This window comes from Epinephelus moara, chromosome 15, assembly GCF_006386435.1.
Source record: "Epinephelus moara isolate mb chromosome 15, YSFRI_EMoa_1.0, whole genome shotgun sequence".
In the NCBI taxonomy this organism is placed as follows: Eukaryota; Metazoa; Chordata; class Actinopteri; order Perciformes; family Serranidae; genus Epinephelus; species Epinephelus moara.
Genome location: NC_065520.1, coordinates 3,567,269 through 3,582,279, shown reverse-complemented (window position 1 = coordinate 3,582,279; position 15,011 = coordinate 3,567,269). Strand labels below are relative to the sequence as shown.

The following is a 15,011-nucleotide window of genomic DNA, read 5'->3' as shown; positions in this document are numbered from 1 at the left end:
CCAGTGCAGAGAAGCTAAAACAGGAGAAATATGATCTCGTTTCTTAGTTCCTGTTAGTACACGTGCTGCTGCATTCTGAATTAGCTGGAGAGTTTTTAAGGACTTACTAGAGCTACCTGATAATAGAGAGTTACAGTAATCCAGCCTAGAGGTAACAAAAGCGTGGACCAATTTTTCTGCATCTTTAAGTAGTTTGAATCACGTGTTGAACATGTAATTATATGAAATACTAATATTAAGAATAACATTAAAAGGACAGTTCACCCCAAAATCAAAGCACCACAAGCTGAGTGCCATCTACTTTCATTATATTGGAGAGAATGCAGACATCTTTACGGAGATATCTTCAACACTCTGCGCTCACACCAAAACAATGGACTGTTCTGGACTGATTTGGGAATGAACCGTTCCTTTAAGCCCATCAATGATGGTCATTGTTTGGTATTAAGTATATATCCAGGGAAAACTCTTTTGAAGACAAGAGGACTAAGAAAATATTGGCCTGGTTTGTCGCATTATACCACAAGAGACAGAGTTTATCCCAAGGTCACCCCAATATTAGAAAATGGAGGATAATAATGAAGTTCTCCTGCTCTTTCTACAGCTTTGTTAATATTCTGCTGCGGTGCTGCTCCCAAGCAGCGAAACAACACTTCTCAGTGAGCTGAGTCATGTTTTCTTTTTCAAAAAATCAGTGTACATCAGTTGCACACGCTGTGCTGCTATTCTGTTATTTGGCCGAGTATCGGTGCATTGTTACTGTATGAGTCATCAGTGCAGGGTATACATCAGGTGAAAGCATTTCCCTCCATGTCAGCCCCTTTAGAATAAATGTATTTTTTATCTTTTTTTCACAGCAAGGGAAAGTTGTATTTAGATCATGTAGAATATTGTGCAAACCCCTGATACATGTAGAAAGATGAGAACAGCTAAAGAGAGGATACAAGGTTGTTTTGAAATAAAAGCAGTACACATTTAGGATGAGCTGCCCAAAGCCGCAGTTTATCCTTCACAACCCGGACACCAAACTCTGAAGCACTATTGTGGCTTTGGCCCCCTGCACTGCTTATGAGTCATCTTGGCAGATGGGTGTAATGCACCCTCCTTCACCCTCACCGACACTGTGCGCTGTCGAGCCCTGGGCCTCCTCCCAGCAGCCCTCCTGCCAAACACAATCCCACTGTGTACAAATCACGCCCATTTAAGACATTTCCCAAATCTGTCCAGCGCTGTCTGAGCTAAAGTGAGTAAATGAACTGTCACAGAGTGCAATGCTGACATTTCTCACCACTGTAACACTCCTGTCCTTCCCTCCTCTGTTCCTTTTGCTCTCAACATGTCTCTTAAATAAGAGGGAGCAGGGAAAATGTTAGTGGGTCAACAGAAAATAGCCTGATAATTGACCCTGTCATTTGGCGAATGCAAAAGCCACGCAGAGTCACACAGCCAGGCTAAGCCCTCTCATCACAGCTGGGTCTGTTCCTATAGCAACCGCAAACACATAGAGGGGCAACAATGGGGGCTTAAGCTTGAAAGAGGAGCGGTTGCAGCAGGGCTTCCTTGGTTTATTTTTTTCTCCGGTGCATATTTAGCGTCAGGCTGCCACCTGTGTCGCTTTATCCAATCATGTTACATATGCCAAGAATTTCACAACCATAGACGAGACCCTGGTGGGAATACAATGCAGAAATAGCAGCGAGATGTGAGCTGGTTCATGTTGGGGTTGGCATGATGCAGAGCTCTGTCAGGAGATGGTTTACATAATGTTTGGCCACACAAATATCAGTAGTTACTAACATCCTGCATGCAAAGAAGGTGATTTTAATGTGCTACGTTTTGATACTTTATTAAAAGAATACTTTGACTTGTTAAAAGATTTGCTTTCTTTCAGAGACTTTAGTGAGAAGACTGTACAGCTGGTTAGCTTAGCTTAGCATAAAGACTGGGAACAGTGGGAAACAGCCAGTCTAGCTCTCTCTAAAGCTAACAATTCCAACTGCCAGCACCTCTAATATATAACTGTTATATCTCTTTTTTTATATCTCTTTTTTTTAACCTTGAACAACAATAACAACAACAGAAACACAACAGAGTCTCAGCTGGTTGCCTTGCAACCTTGTGGTGACAATTCCAAGAAGCTCCTGGGCAAGAGTTAGTCTGGTATCTAGTAAAAAACAACATGATGATAAGTGAGCTTTAGAAGTGCTGGTGGGCGGATATTGTCACCTTAAGGCAGAGCTATGCCAGCTGTTTCCCCATCAATCAATCAATCAATCAATTTTATTTATAAATATAAATAAAATTGATTGATTGATTGATTGATTGATTTATAAAGCCCAATATCACAAATCACAATTTGCCTCACAGGGCTTTACAGCATACGACATCCCTCTGTCCTTATGACCCTCGCAGCGGATAAGGAAAAACTCCCCAAAAAAAACCCTTTAACGGGGGAAAAAAACGGTAGAAACCCATGTTCCCAGTCCTTGTGCTGTTGTGGTGTTGTAAAGTGCAACATTCAGTTTACCTTTAGATCTGTAACAGACTGAATGCTCTTATGTTTTGGGTGGCAATTTCACTCCCTTTCAAGATTAAACAAACAGAATAAATAGGTAACATGTATTTTTCTCAAGGAATACATTTTGAAGTTGACATGAACTCTAGGGCATTACATAGTAATCTGTCTGACATAAAGACCAGCCAACAGAAGCCCTTCTTACACAGAGATGGCGCTATAGAGCCACTACGAAGTCCCTTCTTCCTTGCACCTTTGCGTTTTTACACAGAACCAGACAGCGTTGGCATCATGCTGCTTCAGTGTGTAATTTTAGACAGCATTGGCTGTCGGCATTGCAGAATCAAAAGAGGCATGACATTTAACACAACAGCATCAGCTCTAGTGTGACATATAACGCACTCGTCAGCAGCACTTTATGAACAATAAGAATGGCATTAACATGACAGTAACAGCCATTTACTGTCCCTGTTATATAGCGGCTTATCTCATCCTCTACTTGAAGGGTAAGGAGCTCCCAAACCTCACTGTTTTCCCAATATGTGGACATTTTTGGCCTCTGTTCTTCTTCTTTGAGTTAGCTGCCAACTCTCACTTTCTCATCTACTTTTAAAATCTCCTGCAATGCGTCTTGGGTCTTACAGTACCACAATGTGCTGTGGTGCCAAGTGGCTCATGCTAGCCAGAAAACTTGGTAACTTGCCATAGTCATGATTTTATACCTGGTAGTTAGGTTAAGCCTCAAGTAGTCATGGTGCAACCAATTTCAGTAGCTGATTTAGCCACAAGCTAACTTGTATTTACTACAGCTGTGTCCAAGATTCCATATCAACATTAGTATGCCAAAACAGTATGTGATATGTTTCTATGTTCGAAACCTCCATATGAAACCAATAGTTAGTGAATTGCATAATGTCTCCATTGAAATATCACAGTATGCAAACTATGGACACTATGCCGGCATAAATATCCCTCAATGCAATGTGGAAGACTTCAACATTCATAGCAGACAGCTATGAACGTCAAAGGCAGCTCTGTAATGTCAAGTAATAAATACCTCTGTAGAGGTGAATAACTTTGGTCAGGAGTCTGCTGACTGATGTGCAACATGTGAATCACTATTTAAAGTATTGTGGTAGGGTTATTATTACAGATAGATGGAGGGCATATTACATGAGTATTGATCTTTGTTATGGGTACAACATGGTTTAGGCTTTTGTTAGCAATGCTGGTGGCGCAGCTCCAGGGATGTCGGTTGGACACTCTGCTACTTTGATCCAGACTGGACTACCTCAGAAACTTGAACTTTGGCACACATATATACCTGCTAAATATCAGCTTGTTAGCATGCTGATGTTAGCATTTAGCTAAAATCTGTGCATTATCTGGCAACAAAGATGCCTGAAAGATACACAACGAGTTTGCCTGTGGTTTTAACAGTCAAAGTACTCCTACAGAGATAACCCAAAAACCAAGAAGTTCATCATGCTTGCTGTCAGGCATTGCAGATGATAGCAGTGCTGAGGTTGTCACGGGTTACCATGGTTATGCGTCTCAAACCTGCAAGGAGGCTCTCAGAAAGTGACGTGTTGATAACAGCTCAGTGCATCCAAAATGATACATACTGTTAATTCACACAAAAGTATGTTGAATGACAGAACTCATATTGGGTATGTACTGTAGATGCGATTTCAGTCACAGCGTAACCCTCTGGTGTCAACTTTAAAATTAACACAGACAATCATAAAGTTTCTGTTCTGGTACTTCTTGATCTAAGCATAGCGTTTGATACTGTGGATCATGAAATTCTTATTCAGTCTTGAATGCTGTTTAGGCCTTAAAGGTACAGCTCTGAACTGGCTTTCTTCTGACCTCACTGGAAGATCTTTCTCTGTGTCCATCGGTAATTTTGATTCAGATAAGATAAGCATTCCATATGGTGTCCCTCAAGGATCGATTTTAGGTCCTCTTTTATTTAATATATACATGCTTCCTCTTGGGTCCATTATTCAGCAATATAAAGTCTCATATCAGTCATATGCTGATGATACACAGCTATACATAGCGGTTTCTGCCAATGAACATGACCCTCTGAACAATCTCATCCAGTGCATCTCAGATATCAGTTCCTGGATGAGCAAAAATTTCTTACAGCTTAATCAGGACAAGAGGGAGATTCTTGTTGTTGGTCCTTAGGCCCTGAGGCACGAAATTCAATCCCTGCTTACTCCCTTATCTGTTCAACCATGTGATCATGTCAAAAACTTAGGTGTGGTTCTTGATGCCGACCTCAACTTTCACAAGCACATTTCTTATATATCTAAGACAGCATTTTATCACTTGAGAAATATTGCAAAAGTTAGTCATGCTTTTATTTCTAGTAGACTAGATTACTGCAATGCCCTCTTTGCTGGACTGCCAAAACAACCATTAAACAAACTTCAGCTTATTCAGAATGCAGCTGCTAGGGTACTAACAAAAATCAAAAGGTCTGACCATATTACCCCGATTTTATCATCACTACACTGGCTCCCAGTAAAACAAAGAATTGATTCTTCTTATTGTTTATAAATGTTTTAATCGGTTAGGTCCCTCCTACGTTTCTGACATGCTCACAGAGTACATACCAGAGAGATCCCTTAGATCATCAAACAAAGGTCTCCTCACAATACCCAGAATCAACTCCAATTCAGGTTTTGGTGCTTTCAGTCATTATGGTCCCACTCTCTGGAATTCGTTCCCAATTGAACTACGGTCTGCTACTTCAGAGTCTTTTTTTAAAAGCAAACTTAAAACATATCTATTCTCACAAGCTTTTAGTTAGGTTTACTTAATTAATATTATTATTGTTATTATCTCCTGTTTTTAACCGTGATAAGAAAGATATCCTCTTATCTTGTTTAACTAACACCTTTGATTACATCTGGTGTGTTTTTATAAATGTTAGTCACTCTTACCTTTGTTTCTGTTTTTAAGCACATTGAGTCTGCGCTTGTCGCATGAAATGTGCTATATAAATAAACCTGACTTGACTTAACTTAGGCAAGAACTTACATATAGCTGGTGGAACAAATGCTGGAGTTCATTGTGCACACGGCAGTTTCTGCTGCATCATGGAAAGGATAGGCCCTGTCAAACAGCTTGTGGAGGAATCTGACTTCAATGGGCCCTTGTTGTATATTTAACATAGACCATAGGCACTAAATTAAGTGAAGGTGATGACGCACTGGCTAAACTGAGCAATGTGGATGACTAACATTAATAGCGTTGGGAAATGAAAAGACAAATCTGTGGTTGGTCGCCACAGAAATGGCCTGGCCACATCGATTTTCTCTTCAAGAACAATATAGAGGGAAAAAGAGCTAGAAATCTTCACTGTTGCTTATTCTACCATCTCCTTTGTATTTGTGATGCAGTCTCATGAGAGGAGGCACAGACCCGTTTTATTTGCTCTGCTTCTGATATTCTCCGGCTGGCTCTCTTCCTGTTTTGTTTTCCTTGTCACAGCATGTGTTGCGTGGGGAGTGAAAATAGTAAATGGAGACACAATGTGAACATCATCTATGAATGTGTTTAAAATTTCATCTAAGAACAGCTTCTCTAAATCTACTCAGACATGACAAAAAATTGATTCAGGCTGTCTGACTGAGCAAGTTATTGGATTTCAATGAGCATGTAAAGGTCTCACATAAACTTCAAAGCCAGTTCAAAGTGTTGTGTGATTTTTGCAGCTATTCTCCTTTTGGATTTCACCATGTTGCATTTCCACACGTAAAAACTTGAGCTTCCAGCTATCATCCCCCGCTGATAGTTTTTAATGCAGCAAAGGCAGCCATCCATCCCTAATGCTCCATGGGGTACTGGTGCAGCACTAGCATTACTCACTTTTACACTTGCACAGATATGAGCGGCGAATGTGTCTGCTGCAGCAAATCACACTATAACCGCTCCATCCAGCGTCTGCTTAAAGATACATATGTGAATTATTTATGCAGCTGGAGTCAAGCTGTGTCTGTAGTGATGCACCTGGGAGAAAGGCTCTGCTGAAGTGAGGTGTCAGCAATAAAATGCAACATAAAGATAATGGAAAGGCTGTCCACAGTGTGTTTTATCAAATTAAATGTAACAGTGGAACATCCTGTCTTTGAGCTGACTCTGAATTTTTGGTTTGACAGCTGCTTGAAAGATTTAAGAACTTCTCACAAATATTCAGGAAATAGTATCCACGTCAAAATAAAGTGACTAAACGACTGCATCATATGCAGCAGACTTTTTATAGTCATATGCCCTTAGAGTCTCGTATGTTTGTCTTCACTTGCTCCCATGGGAACGGCTTCTGCGAAAGCACCTTCCGGCTGATCTTTCAGAGCCCGCCCCGCCGCACAAACTGATCTCAGCGAACTTATTTTGACTCCACTTGACAGGAGAAGGCTGCAGATCAAGCTGTGAGATATACAGAGAGGGACTAATGTGGGACAACGCTGTGCGTTTCTCTCTCGGTATATATAGTGCTCTTTTCCCAGAGCTGTGAGCGGTCAGTATTCTGTGAGAGAAACAGGATCCTCAGGACTGAAACGAGTCACTGTGCCCGCAGCCAAACGCCATGAGGGCCTCGATCAACACTCCTCATGTACTGGTCGACCCCACTTCAGCGCTACGATACTCAGTCAAACATCTGCAAGGACCAGGAAAATATACTTGTAGATGTTTTACAAGGAAATACATTCAACAAGTTTTTTAGTCCTCAGGGACTTACAAAATGTTTTTGGGTGGGAAACACTGAAAGTAAACATAACTTTTATTTGTTTACAAGAGTGCTCAACTGGGCACCTTTAATTCTTTCTCTAATTATGCAGACATAGCGCAGATAATGGATGTATTATGGTGAAAATACACTGGATTCATTACCTATGTGAAGTTTACGGATCCTATTTATTTTCTATAGAGTGCAGAAGATCCGGCTGCGCTTTGCATGATGGATACAGCCGTCCATCTTGACTCGACCTCAACTATATGTAACTGAGGTCCATCCGCAACATAAAACTCAAATCAAACTGTTAAACCAGGCAGCGCTGATCAAATATGAATCAAGATTCTACTACTGCGCTGCCTATTTCTTGCCTCTAATGTTTTCAGAAACGTATTTTTTTGTACTGTTTAGCTGTAAAATGAGAATGTTCATGACCTGGCTGCCATCTTAAAAACAGTCAACCCATTATCATTCCAAAGTCGTCAAATACAGCTGCTTTGTCAGTGATTTCCTATCGTGGTGTGATACACCACCAAGCAGCATCAGTTTATAACACCACTGGATGGCATCATCTTGAAAGGCTGCGAGGAAACAACATGACTTAAGGTGTTGGAAAGTCTCTATAGGGCAGGTGGGAGTCACCAAAGAAGCCAGTGTTCGTTTGCTTTTTTATTCTAAACCTAACTACATGCTTTTGTTGCCTAAACCTACCTAATCACATGTGTTTGTTGCACAAGGAACACAACGTCCCTGACATGTTCAGGGACGTCAACAACAGTCATCAGTGCTATATAGGCAACAGGACCTGCTTGCGTTTCTTGAAGACGTTTCGCCTCTCATCCAAGAAGCTTCTTCAGTTCATGATGAAGACCTGAACTGAGCTGAAGAAGCTTCTTGGATGAGAGGCGAAACCTTTTCAAGAAACGCAAGCAGGTCCAGTTGCCTACAGTACTTATGATTACCATGACTTGGATGACTGAGGATCTTCACCGACAAGTCAACAACAGACACACCCAGACTACCTAGCACATAATATGTAGGTGTAAAACGGGTTGGGAGATTATATTGAAACTGTCGAGCCAAAATTAAGCACTTCCCACCAGGAACATACTTCTGTTTGTTCGCCAGATTTGGTGTATCTCTCCCTGTATGAGGCAAGGTTAAGTTTGCTGATTTTCTTATTTTTTCCTTATATTATTCTAATATATACATTTTATATTGAAGCTTTGAGTTTGGAAGTTCAGTAATGGCCTAAATGTTATGTATAAGTAAGTATGTTTCATTGAATTTGATTATTTGTTAATCCTTTCTGTCTAGAATAAGCTATTTCAGTGAGTTTTGAAACTTGGGTACTGTAGCTTTAAGAGACAGCAGCCTCACACCCGGGTTTCACGGTGGGCTGTTGAGCTGGGTAATTAGTGGACCCTAGAGTAGCTGTGGAGACACATGGTTTTCATACCGTGTCCTGTCCTGTAAAGTTTTCATTAAGAAAGGCCAATTCTGTGGATAGGTTTTGTGACACTTGTGGATTAAAAGTTTTCAACTGTGATTGTATTTACTTAATGTGTATTTAATTGACATAACCCCTTTTTCAAGGCTGAAAGGTGGCACATAACCCAGGTGGGTGACAGTGGGCTGCGTAATCCAGAAGTAACCCTTAAGCTAGAAACTTTTTGGGGCAGGCAATCAGTTCAAATTGGCCTGATTAGGCGCCATCTTGGGGTCCGGTATCTAGTTCGTATAATAAATCTATGACGCATGACTCTTTGAGCCAATCGAAAACAACATCTCTCAGTTTAAAAGTCAAATCCAACTTTAAACAAAACCAGGCCAGGTTTTTTATTTTATGTATTTATTTATTCATTTTTTGGCTATGAATGAATCTCTTCAGTATTATTGGTGTTATCCTCTCCTGCACTAAGCTCCTTAACCAAAATCAGCAGGAAAATTTCAGTCTCTGTTCATCTTTTTCTGACCCAGCTTCCTCTGTTTTACAAATTAATTGCAAAGCCTGGGATCATAATTTGATGACAGCTAAATGGAAATCCATTTAAAGTTTAAAATATGATACAATTTATTACCGCAGTCACAGCTCACCTTAGCAACTGATCTCATCAACTTTGGGACAGACGGCTCAGGAATTCTGATTAGCCAAGTTGCATTACACCCTGATCCAAAAATGTAAAGTGACACTTGATTTATTCCTGTACAGAAACTTTCTCTTGGCGCCCTGCCAGCACAGAGCTTCAGTGTCCTGCTCAAGGACACTACAGCAGGCTTTAGCATTTACAACCCCTCATATCAAGTGACTGTTATCTGTTTTGTGCCTGTGATATGATGAGGATATGAGAACAGAAACCTGTGGGAACACTGTTAATTCCAGCAAAAAACTTTGAGCAACTTTCCCCTTTCTTGTAGAGATCTTCCACTGATTTACTCGCTAGAAAAACTTGAAACGTAGTTAAAATCCAGGAGGATGAAAAGCCATGTTTGATCTGTTTTTTAAGGGCTAATCAGGACGAGATTTGCTTTGATTCGTTCCTACACACACATCCTAGCGTGGCACACACCACCAACCACTCCCCATTGATGAATCAATCAGAGTCAGGCCTACTAATCCGACCTACAGCTGGTGAAGCTCAAGGTACCAGGAGGTTTGCCTTAATGCGTGTCTTGTCTAATGATCTCTGCCCCACTACCCTCAAACTGTCAATCACCCTGAAGGGAAAGGAGTTTGCATCAAGTTCTGCTGCAGAAATGTCAAAATATTATCAAGATATTTGGTTTAATGCAGCATAAAAATACAGAAATGTCTCACTGCAATTACGTCTGTGAATTTTTATCAGTTCAACCAAAAAGTGATATTGCAATTGTTTCATTAGAGGCCTTAACTGGTGTAACATTATGAATGCCAGTGTACATGTATACCCGCCATGTTGAACACCCATTGTTGTGGCCATATAGATGAACTCAAACACAATACAGTCACGCTTCAACTCTCATGACTCTACAAACACCACTCACTCCAAACGCGCTGATCAGTCTGTTGGTCGGCTGCCTTCTTGTTGGCTTACATTAGATTACCAGCACCATAAGGCAGTGGCTCTCCGTCCCGCTATGGTACATCCTTAAACAGATTAACCTGTCACTTCTAGTCACATGCCAAACCCCAAGCCTTTTAAAGTTGCATCTGGAGCGTGCTGGGGTGTCCATCTGTCAGCCCAAATATTTACTCACAGGAGGGAGGTTTGTAGGAGACTTTGAGGAATGCTTGTTGATGCAGGCGTAGTCCACATGCACTTTTAAAAAAAAAAAAAAAAATTTAAACAGGGTTTTTCACCACCTTCAAAGAAAATGTTAAATTACAACTGAAGCCTTGTTGAGCATGCCAAACCAAGAGGCAGAGATAAAATATTGACCATTAATTCATGCAAAGAAGAAGAAGAAAAAGATGTCAGCCAACTAGAATCCTGAAACAAAGCTTGGACCTCGGACTTCTGTCATGCATTCTAACGCCTCTCTTTCTCGATACAGTGGAAGACTAAAGGCTCATTTATATGTATTAAAATAGATATGTATTTTTTTCTTGTCTATGTATTTCTCTTTTATTTTCTTTGTTCAGGACGTTTAAGGGCGTGTACCCCCACAGTGCTCAGGTGAGGTCGGGGCTTAATAAAAAGGTAGCAACCAGGTGTCAGACTATAAGCAGCAGCCATCCAAGAGACACAGAACCCAAAAACGCAAACATAGCAGGGTGAAACACCAAACGAGACTGAATCTGGGATTGGTTTTTACTTTCACTTTCACTGGTGAACATGTTCAGAAGCACTAACTGACAATCTTGCATAGTTTACCTTTAATTTCAAACATTGCAACTGTCACTGCCCACATACGTCCATGTGTCCTTTATGTTTGCGTAGATATTGACAGGCTGAGAGGCTTAGTAAATATGTACAAAGTCCTGTTAGCAAGGTGAGAGCCAGCACTATTTTGGTCAAGTTCGCCATTGCATGAAATATCGGCTCATTTGTGACGCCTCACAAAGGAGATAGCACTCTCTAACACTCGAACATTATAAGCCTAAAACTCTGTTTTCCGTGTCTGCACGTCAACACTCAACAGAGTTTCTGAAAACCCTGGATGGTACTTTATAAAACGTTAAGTTGCATGTGGACAAAAGGTGAGAATGCATAGAAAAAAAACACATTTTGAAAAATAAACCCATGTAGTATGTGAGGACAATGACTCATTGTATGCTTATTGTGGTCTATTAAATGTCATCAGTTCTTAATGTAACTATAAAAGCAACTATAAGCTGTCTTTATTCATAACCTGTGCGTAACCGTAGACCGAAATATGTTGTGATGATCCGTGAGAGCTACGCTAATCCCTTTTCTTGGTAAGATGTCTTTTCTATGCTGACCACCACATACCAGCACATCATCAAGCTGTGGATGTCAGCGCAGGTCATCCCGTCTGAGCATGTGACACCAGCTTTGGAGTTTTTTCTTTTGAGCCAAAGTGGAAAATAATAACATCTGCACCGTCACAATGAAACTCAAGTGAAACAGCTTTATTGGCCTGACATTTTACTGTCTCCCCTTCTCCCCTGAGTACGTTTCCAAACTGAGCCACGAGTGCTGGCCTCGTAACTTGACCCCTCCTTCTCCTCCTCCCTGCACGTAGATACTGTATGACACTGCTCCGGGTTCTCGTGGACACGCTGCCCTTTGGAAATTCCCTGGCTGCAACCAATACTACCCGTCGTGCAACACCAGCATCCACTCAAGACAGTATCACTGCACAGGAGCGGATGAATTATCACCGCAGCTTTGATGTGGTGGGCAAATTGACCACGGGGTGCGTTACCGCCACTGGGGCCATATCATGTTTTACCCTTGGCAGCAGATTCTATTGAAAATCATGATTTGCTGTGCAGTAGATCTGCAAAACACAAGACTTTGAGCTCAAATGCATCTATCTCAGCAACAATACACAGCGCCATGTGCACATAAAACACAAAATAAACTTGTAGTTTTGTCTACGGGCAAATAAATTCAACCAATTAGAGCAAATTTAATCCAGTTAGATTAAATTAAGATCAGCAGATATTCCCTCTGACCCCCAGAGCCTCCTGTAGTCTCTCTTGTCTGGCGTCTAATCTCTGTATCTGTCTAATTAGCAGCAACCTTGCAGAAAAGCTGCCACAATGTAGATTACATCGCGCTCACTTAGTGGTCTGTAAATCCACTCAAGTTAGACACTTCAGTGCATCTGTACTTTAAACTACTGTTCACAGCAAACTGCACAATCGGCTGAATCTTTGCAGGAAAACAAATAAAATTGAGAAAAGTTCTTCATGCAATGCATTATTAATGAATCTAGAATATTTAAAACAGCAGGGATTTTTTTTTAAAACATATATATATTGCACATATTATTTTGCAGTTGCCAGAGATTTCAGTATTTTTATCTCAGGTGATATTCCACAATGCTGACAAACCCTTAACACACAGATGTGCAGCCTTTTGCATTTGCATGTTTGCCTCCAAAATGAATGAGATTGGGTGTGTTAGGGTTTGAGCATGTTCACACACACACACCCTGACACACACAGCCTCTCAAAGCCGAGCGTCAGTCTTACCTCTTGCAGCGAAGCTTCAGCCCACTGTGCTGTTGTGCCTCTGCAGTGCCACTGGCTGTGCCTTCAGCCTGCCGGCTCAGATGAAGCGTTATCCTCAGTGTGAATGTTTGCTCTGCTCTCTTTCCCGACGGTTTTTCTCGCCTCCGTCACGTCCTCAGCTGGCCTCTTGTACAATCCAGGTGGTCTGATGAGGTGGGAGAGAAGAAGAAGAAGAGGAGGAAGAGGAGCGTGTCCTCACAGACTGAGGGAGCTGCTGTGTGTGCGCGTGAGTGTGTGTGGTTGGGGACTGTGAAGACAGACTGTGTGTGTGTGTGTGTGTGAGTGTGTGTGTGTGTGAGAAAGAGAGAGCAGAGGGGGGAAAGACACGACCTGCCATGCAGATATCAGCCCTGTTGCAGTTAAATTTAAACCACCCTCCCTTCTGACACCTTGAGCCACGGCTGCCCTCCCTCTCCAGTGCACACACACACACCCTCGGATGCAAGCACACACAGAGCTCTGACAATACCATATGGCCCCTGACAGAAGACTGAGCCCTCGGGAGTCTGTGACTGTCCCCAAGGAGAGGAAGAGCGAGGCGGGGGTGTGGGGTGGCAGAGGCAATATTTAGACAGGAATTTAGAGATTTCTTTCAGTTGTTGGTGAGAAAATGGCACCAAACCTGTGATGTTATGCACTCCTTTAACCCTGCAGATAAAACACTTTGTGTCACTTAACAAATATGAAAAAGGAATGTATCTGATGCATCTGGTATCAAAAGAGAACTCCCGTAATTTAACATTTAACTTCTATAACATCGGAGTCACAATGGTCAGTTTTAAACAAAAAGGAAGCAGAGATGGTTTTTATTCCACGCATTACCCTCCTTTGTCAAAATCTGGGGCATACCTAACCCAAAATGCAACTCAACGGGCAAAAGCTTGGTTGGAGATTTGGGTATGTAATGGTGCATTCATATGTAGTTGAAATAATCAGAAACATGAGTTTCCAACTGGGAAAACGAATCTGTATGAACAAGATTTTGGGACAAGATTTTGGTGTCGGAAGCATTTTGGTTTCTGTTTGTAGTCCAACTTGTATTGATACTGCTGTTTGAGCAACAGGTTTGCTGAAATGTTATCTCGTAACCCATCAGCTAAGTCTTTTGAAGTTTATCGGCATCCATACGCTGATATCTGTTTATAGAGATAGGCTGAAAAGACTAGCTCATGGAAGGGGAAGTCTTGGCTCGGATATGTGCTGGCTACACCTGATCAGCTTGAAATATTGGCCCTCATCCTCAGCGGCTTATTGCTGGGCGAAAGTAAATATCTGGTTGATGATAAGAAACCTAATTGATTCACATATTGCTCACATGTAATTCATCATACAGTATTAAGTTGTAACAGTTAGTTGGTGTCCACCTAGAGCAGAGGTTGGCAACCTGCGGCTCCAGAGCTGCATGCAGCTTTTTAGCCCCTCTGCAGTAGCAGAAAATTAGATGGAAATGAATAACCTTTTTTTTTTCAACATTTTAATTTTCATTTATTGTTGTAGGAATGTAAGCGAGTGTGGGTTTTTTGGTTTTTTTTGGCCAAAAATGGCTCTTGTAAAGGTTGCTGACCCCTGATCTAGAGTGAAGTTTAGTTTAAAAAAGTTTAAAAAGTTTAGTCACAAAAGTTATTAATTTACACGTCAAGTAAAGCAATATTAATATATCCTTAGCTCTTAATTGTCATGCAAATACTTGAAACAGTTCCCAACGTGTTGTTTAAACCAAGCTGCAACCTCCAGGGCTGAAAATGGTGCACAGTGCCAAACCTGCAGTTCCTCTAATGGCCACTTGAGGCTGGCTCCTAAAGCAAGTCAGTCCTCATAGACCCCCATGTTAAAATGTCTAACTTTATAGCAGAAAAAAACATGTTTACAGCCTGGCAAAAAAACAGATTTGGTCTCTATCGCAAATTTCCCTGTGTATGACAACTTTATCTGGGCTGCATTTTATATAATTCTTAAACTTTATTAAGGCTTAAGTAATTAAGGGCAGGGCTGCTTTGAGTGACAAGCTGCCTGTGAGGTGTCACTACAACACATTCTCAGTCCGACCTCGTCACATATTGACC

The 15,011-nt window shown here is 41.3% G+C and overlaps 2 protein-coding genes across 2 annotated transcripts in view; one reads left to right on the top strand and one right to left on the bottom strand.

The window, feature by feature from the left end:
- The window catches only part of filip1l (filamin A interacting protein 1-like), a 107,434-nt gene extending 94,096 nt beyond the window's left edge, over window positions 1–13,338 (bottom strand). Inside the window, exon 1 of the mRNA XM_050062954.1 lies at window positions 12,910–13,338. The gene's annotated coding sequence lies outside the window, so the exon portion shown is untranslated. The remainder of the gene's footprint in view (window positions 1–12,909) is intronic.
- The window catches only part of LOC126401623 (epithelial cell-transforming sequence 2 oncogene-like), a 141,952-nt gene that overhangs the window by 116,953 nt on the left and 9,988 nt on the right, over window positions 1–15,011 (top strand). The window lies entirely within an intron of this gene.